The sequence below is a fragment of the Ostrea edulis genome, chromosome 5 (assembly GCF_947568905.1).
Source record: "Ostrea edulis chromosome 5, xbOstEdul1.1, whole genome shotgun sequence".
NCBI lineage: Eukaryota > Metazoa > Mollusca > Bivalvia > Ostreida > Ostreidae > Ostrea > Ostrea edulis.
The window spans coordinates 91,338,682-91,345,948 of record NC_079168.1 but is presented as its reverse complement, the minus strand read 5'-3'; the positions used below and the strand labels follow the sequence as shown (position 1 = coordinate 91,345,948).

The following is a 7,267-nucleotide window of genomic DNA, read 5'->3' as shown; positions in this document are numbered from 1 at the left end:
CCACTTTAATCCCTTTGGCACTTAAAAGGCGTCACTGGGCGTCGAATTAAAATCCCACTTTTAAGTCATTTTGTGTTTTAAAACACACCTGCTCTGCATGAGGTAGTCATGGCAGTGAGATTGAATAGGATCGGATTAGAGAAACCCTTAAAAAAATTTAATTCCACCTGTTTTACAAAGGATATTTATAATGAAGATGTGTTGTGAAACAACGGGCAATGTGTAGTTGTAAAAACAATTGACGTCAATGTGTTGGCGTGCACTGTTTTCCGTACAATGTAGGTACTCCTGACTGCTGAATATCTTGTTTATTACATCTATTCACAAGAACATGTCTTTTGAAATTCGATTTAAAAATAAAAATACTAGAAAAAGGTCAGTTACCAAAAGAAAGTACATTTGTAGATGGTCAAGAATGATGGCTCAAAGGTCACGAATGATGGTTCAAAAGTACAAAGTAGCTAGTTTTTTTTCATGTTGTTTTTTGTCCGAAAGACTTTTAGTTAAAAAAAATCCTTGAAGACTGGTTCGCTGGAGGTTAAACATTGGTGTGTTCTAACTTACCTGAGCTATTCTGAACAAACTTTATTCATTGTCAGATGTCTGTTTGTAATTTGTTACCTTATTGTCTAGCCAGAAACTACCAAATGCGGTCCTGTCAATCATAGGAAATTGTTACGATATGTAGAGGATAATTACATTTAAATGTTTAACAATTTGTATCTGAAGTGATTGAATTGTAACATTTGATAATTTATTTGAAACGTAAAGTAATTAGATCCACCACTTTATTTGTTTGCTCGTTGTCATGGGCCATGCATAGCGTCTGGCAGACGAGGAGGACTCGACACAAGATGCGGCCATAGCAGATCGACACGGGACTGTCTGAAGAAAAACTTGTGCGTAATCAGATAAATCTGATGATGGCGGGGACGTTCGTGCGATGTGTGCGTGTCGGTTTCGAGACGAGGGTTTCGGGATTCGAACATGTGTTTGGAGTCGGTGATTAAACTGGGATTTCGCTGGTTTTTAGTAAAGCCACTGTACGCCATTATTGTTTATCATGTTTATAATGTGGAAACTTATGAAAATGATTTGATGCTTGTTCAAGATTAAAGATGTAAAATCTATTTTGACTGAGGTGTTTTTGTAGTGTGTCGAAATTGTCTTTGATTTAATTTTCTTATAATTTTGGCGACGTTACAATATCAAAATACAACTAGAGCAAAGCTCGTTGCAAAGCAACGAGAGGTCTTCCGTCGGAGCTGTGTGACATAAAAACCTTGAACTTGACCATATGTCCTTGGGTCAGGTCCTAATGCAGCCTCAATTAACATGAAAATCTGTTGTAAGTATGAAATCTAAATGTTTCTTCATTACAGCATATGGTCAGGACAGGGTTTGTATTTTCAAAAAAGTGAACTTGACAATATGAGCATGGGTCAAGGCCAGGACACTTTCTTTGATCATATGGAAACTTTTCTTTCAGTATTAATTAAAATTTGCCATTAGTTAGATCTATTAAGACTCTAATTAATTTTTAACTTTTAGACCTTTAGAAATGGTGCAAATGACCTTACATCAAGATTATTTATGTATTGTCATTAATAATCTTTATGTGAAGATTGAGCTTACGGTGTATTTTTAAAAGTTGCGGTCTGGGCACATTTGCACGGATAGGCGGACTTGGTGATATCTTAAACTTTGTTTGCTGGAACTATAATTAGTGTTCGGTAATATTGCTATCTGTTCTTCCGGCTCGAAGAGACAGTCTCTTTTGTTAGATTGTCAGATATTACTGGGAAGGTTTTATGAAAAGTAATGTTTTATGATGTGGATATCATAAAAACATTGCTTTTCACCAAGGTGCAATGGGCAATAACGGTGACGGTTTTCCATTGAAATGCAACCTGTTTTTGGACCGATAAAATGCTGAAAATTGTAAATGATGTTGTTTTTCATCCTTGGATATATGTAACATCATCCCCCCTCCCCCGACAAAAATGGTTATCCTGCTTTCCCAAAGCATCCACAGATACAGAACAGGGAACAGTGGTCAGAAAGAGGACTAATATTGGTTTGTTTCAGACCATACTTCGATGCGTCTAGTCAAAGCACCTTATCCTGCTTGGTTGGGTTTTTTTCTTTGAGTTCACCCTCGTGATTTTATGATTTATTTCAGATTTTTTGCGTCTTTACTGATCTTTGAAAATGTCGATATCTTTGGGTTTCTACGCTGCGGTTAGGGGCTTAAGTCTCGAAGCCCGCGTAGCAGTTTGTAGGCAGAAAGATAGGGGGTTGTGCATAATGCAGATTGAGAGGGCACGGTCGTAAATTGAGGCTTTTGTATTCTTTTGTAAAGCGTATATTGGCAAAATTAGTGGGTAGTAGGGACTTCAACTTGCTGTGCATCCTCCTTTCACCCATGCCTGTGACTAGAAAGTCATGAACTGACGTTTGTCAATTTCGATTTTCTAAACTCTTGTTTTATTTATTAGTGTTCATATCTATTACAGAATTTTGTTACAAATCGTATACATTTATATGTGGTGTTGAGGTTGTATTTATAAGATGTATAATTCATATTATATATCATTTTGTCCTAAAGGAAGGGTAGAACCTAAATCAGAACTTGTCTCACAAACTCTGCACCCTGATAAATCAATAGTTATTCATTATTTGATATAAAAACTTATCGTCAATTCATTGTACTGAAACATTGCAGGTATAGTAAATTGTCAGCAGCTCCAGTTTCTAACGATGTTCAAAAATATTTTGATCCTTTATAAGAGCATAAAATCCGACTTGACCAATAGAATGTTTCAAATCACATTGAAAATGCTCCCGCGGCGCCAAACAAAGTAAACAAAATCGAGTTTTTTTCCTTATGTTTGTATGTTGTTTTTTTGGAAGGGGGGGGGGACTGGTGTCCATACAGCACGAGTTCATGATAACTCATGCATTAAATATTAAAGCAATATAGTTAGAGGCAGGCAACCAAACAGAAAATCCTCAATAGGTAAAAACAAAAGAGGTAGACATAAGGCAGATTGAAAGCAGGCACGTAACATCGTTTTTGAAAGGGGGGGGGGGCAGCCAGAAAAAAAATATTCCACTTACCAAAAAATCTTTGACAAGCAAAATTAAAAAAAAAAAAAAAAAGAAAAGAAAGAAAACGGACAATTTCCCAAAGTCAAAAATCCTATTTCGGGGGGGTGGGGGGTGGGGTGGGGTAGGTTCCAACTTTTCTGTACACCAAAAAATTTGTTCTTTACATAACATTAGCGCATTTCATTACAAAAGTGGGGGGGGGGGGGGGCGGCAACAGGCCTTCCAATGACCATTTTCATAGTAAATTAACAGTAAAACGTTAGGTTTCCTGCCCCCCCCCCCCCCCCCCCCGGGTTTTACGTGCCTGGGAAGGGCATGACCGTAAATTAACGATCTGTATTGTATACTGTCAAGCATATGTTGGCAAAAATATTGGAGGGTGGGAACTGGAACTTCCTGTCCTTCCACCAATCATTTGAAAAATCCGATTTTATTAAAAACATAATTTTCTGTAAATCGTTGTGTTTGCAAATTACATTAAAACGGTAATGTTTTTGTGTGTACATGTATTGCCGCTGATCGCTGGTACACATACGATGGCTCCGAACTCGGACAATCGAGCCATGGGTTACGTAATTGTAAACAAGAACAAACCCCGGTGTGTATGTAAAATGCTTGCAGTTAATGACTGAATGAAATGAGACTGATTCGATGTGGATTTCTGATGATTTTCTATACATGTTTAGAGTTGGTATAATCATGATAAGAACCCGTGATTTAAAAAATAAAGTTTATAAATTATTTGTTATGCTTACAAAAAGGATCCATTTTTTTCACTTTGTAGAGAATGCAGAAAGCTTGTGTATCAACTGGTTAAAGTAGAGTTAAATCACAGATTGCTTGTCCACATGTGATGAATCTCCAAAATTAAACACAATAAGACGCTTGAGATGTATATATATATATTTGGGGCGCTCTTGCCTTTTTCATTTCACTTATAAAAACCGCATCTACTTGCACGCATGATTGTATTTAGATGAAATGAAATGAACCGACAAATAAATCCTTCTGTATGCAGACAATTATAAGTTAATAAAACTTAAAACTACTTCATTTTATTTAGTACGATTTTTTCTGACAATTAGAAACGTCACATACCCTTACCGTAAACTTATTGTGAGGAAAATGACAACCCGATAAATAATCAGGAAAATTGTGTAGGTTTTTTTAAATGTATGTATAACTTGACACAAATATTATGAGGTCCATTGATCACTAACTCGAAATGTTTGCGGTAGCATCTTTACAATTACTTTATAATTGAAATAAAACATAATATAATTGTTAATTAAGTATGATATAATGTAAAAGGATTCAAAATGATTTCAAACATAATTTTCCAGTAATTGATGTGTTTATTTATGCGATGGACGAAAGCCGAGTTAGCTTCGATGTTTTTGTTTTGATTATGCAAGCTTGTCACTCTGGTCACCTGCGAGCGAGGCGAGAGTTGGGTTACATAACTGTATAAACAACGCTGACCGTGAAGAATGTAAACAGCTTGCAGTTATTGACCATGATTTATTATACGTCTGAACGTTTTATTTTTATGTATATTACTTATTTTAATTCTAATATGAAACAAATAAAAGATAATTTATCTCTCTCCTTTTGTTGTTGTTGAAGGTTTGTTTATGTTAAAACGAAAGAAAAAGAGAAATGTATCACTAAATAATTTGTATTTGAACCACAGAGCATGTTAAAAACCTTATTTAAAATGAATATTAGTATCTATTGTAGTCAGGTATGTTATTTTTAGCAAGTTTATTTCAGTTATACGCATGAAGAGTTCTCGCTCACTTGCCAAATGAAAATGGCTACTTGTTTACGGGTATAGCTTTTTACTTTAATATAACACAAGATTCGAACAAAATAACAATTTCATGAGATAAATAAGATGTTAAAGAACAACTTTTCCACGGAAGCCATATCGAATTCTTTGCCGTTTTTGAGCTATAAAGCGAAAACTTTTAGGGGCCGTAGATCCCTAATTTAAGGGGCCAGCCCCTTTTTACTGGTGTCAAATAAAAGCTCTTGAAATTCTACACAACTTTTATTCTACATGTCTTAACAAAATATTTTTAGTTTAAAAGATACAAAGGAAATGTGCAAATTTTCGCTCTTTCAGGCGTCCTGATTTTTGACCCCTCTCTATCGCCATTTTAAATGGCGAAATCAAAAAACAAAATATGATGTGCACAACTACAATGCTTCTACTTTACCAATTCAGTGTTTTCTCTGCTCCAATTATTATAGTCTCGGAGCCTTTATCTGGAAACCAAAGCCCCTAAAATTTCACTAAAAGGGAAATAACTCGCAAGCTGAAGAGAATATCCAAAATGTTTAAAAGTATTTTGAAAGTCTTTAGTAAAATGTATTAAAGCTGAAAATTTGAGCAAAATCGGTTGAGGAATGAGCGAGATATGAAGCTTCAAAGTTAGCGTCTAGGAAAAAAAAAAAAAAAAGAATAATAAGAATAATCTTAACCAGCACAATAAGTAGAAGGTCTTCCGTTGCTACGGAAGACCTTAATAAAATGATTATCATAATTTTGTCCGATGACTCTCATTAGAAAATCGTCTTATTTATGCTAAAGCCTTGCTATATAATCGAAGGCAACATGTTTTCATGAAATATGAAGATAACGAACAGTGATCAATCTCATAACTCCTATAAAGAATACAAAATAGAGAGGCAAACACGGACCCCTGGATATACCAGAGGTGGGATCAGGTGCCTAGGAGGAGCAAGCATCCCCCGTCGACCGGTCACCCGCCGTGAACCCTATATATTGATCAGGTAAACGGAGTAATCCGTAGTCAAAATCAGTGTGCCCAAAACGGCCTAATAATCGGTATGATTAATGATTGATTTTTTTTTACGAAGCGAACGCTCTACTACTGAGCTATCGGGACAATATTGAAAAGAGACTGCCCATATATGTTTACAGTTTGGTGTCTTGCACATAGGCTTGAGCTTGCTGTGAAACATACTTTTAATAAACATGCATGGACACAATAATTGAAATTCTGACTTCGGTCTATTACATTTAGTGAGGCTCTTGCAAGAGGAAGGGATAAACAGCACAAATGGCGGACATAAGGAATGAACTATCCTTCAAGCCTGCTAAGGCAAACAGAACAAAATGGGATGAACATAAAATTACTGGCAGTATCAACGATGTCGAGGAATTGGCCTGTAACAGAACTATGCCGATGTTTCAAATAAACACCCTGAAGGTCAATCATCCTGTGTCCTTCTTCCCCATCTCCATTGCATCTTGTGAGAGGGAATTCTCCACCATGAAAAGAAGAATATGGACCTCACCATTAATTTAAGCATGATCCATAAAGCCATTGCCTAACTCTGTTTCAGATAATCATAGTTTCTGTTCTAAAACTTCTTGAAATTAAATAAAGATATTGAATCATTTTGATACTGGTTTATAACATTATTGAATAATTTCTGAAAACTGCCAATTATTTTATTTTTATTTTGCTATCAATTTTTTTTTGGCACTAGCTCACATTTGATCATGGTAAAAAAAAATTGAACCCTGAGTAAAGTATTTTGGTCAATTACTTTGCGTATTGATTTATTCAAAGAAATTATGCCTTTAATCCAAAATATTTTGAAACTCGCTCAAAAGTCTTACAAATACACAATAACACTCTCATATAAATAACTTTTGTTTCCAGTAAAAATTCATTTGTATTTCATCGCATTTGTGTTTTGTAACGATATTGTGGTTGGGAAAACACTGGTGTGTAATATTTTGATATTTTGTATTTCTAGTCAAGACACGGGTATGCCTCTCAGCAAATTTGTTTCTGTATTTCTTTTTAGGACTATTTTTCGTCTTTATAAATAAAGGAAGGACAAGCTTTTCCATCGTAACATGTTTTCTGTTATGATTAGTCTTTCCAACAGTCTATTGGAATTCCCATGGGCACGAATTGTGATCCTTTGTTAGATGACCTGTTTTTATATTCTTATGAAGCAGAGTTTATTCAAATACTTCTACATCAGAAGATTTTCTTCTCTTGCCGTGGCCTTCAACTCGACATTTAGATATATCAACGACGTTTTACGCATAAACAATAATCAATTTCATTCATATGTCGATTTGATATATCCCTGTGCACTCGAAATAAAT

The 7,267-nt window shown here is 35.3% G+C and overlaps 1 long non-coding RNA gene across 1 annotated transcript; it reads left to right on the top strand.

Moving 5' to 3' along the window:
• Positions 1 to 219: 219 nt before the first annotated feature.
• Positions 220 to 6,545, top strand: LOC130046683 (uncharacterized). Its single transcript, XR_008795683.1, has 2 exons — positions 220 to 1,025; positions 6,165 to 6,545. It is a non-coding gene; the product is annotated as an uncharacterized LOC130046683 (long non-coding RNA).
• The last annotated feature ends 722 nt before the right edge of the window (positions 6,546 to 7,267 follow it).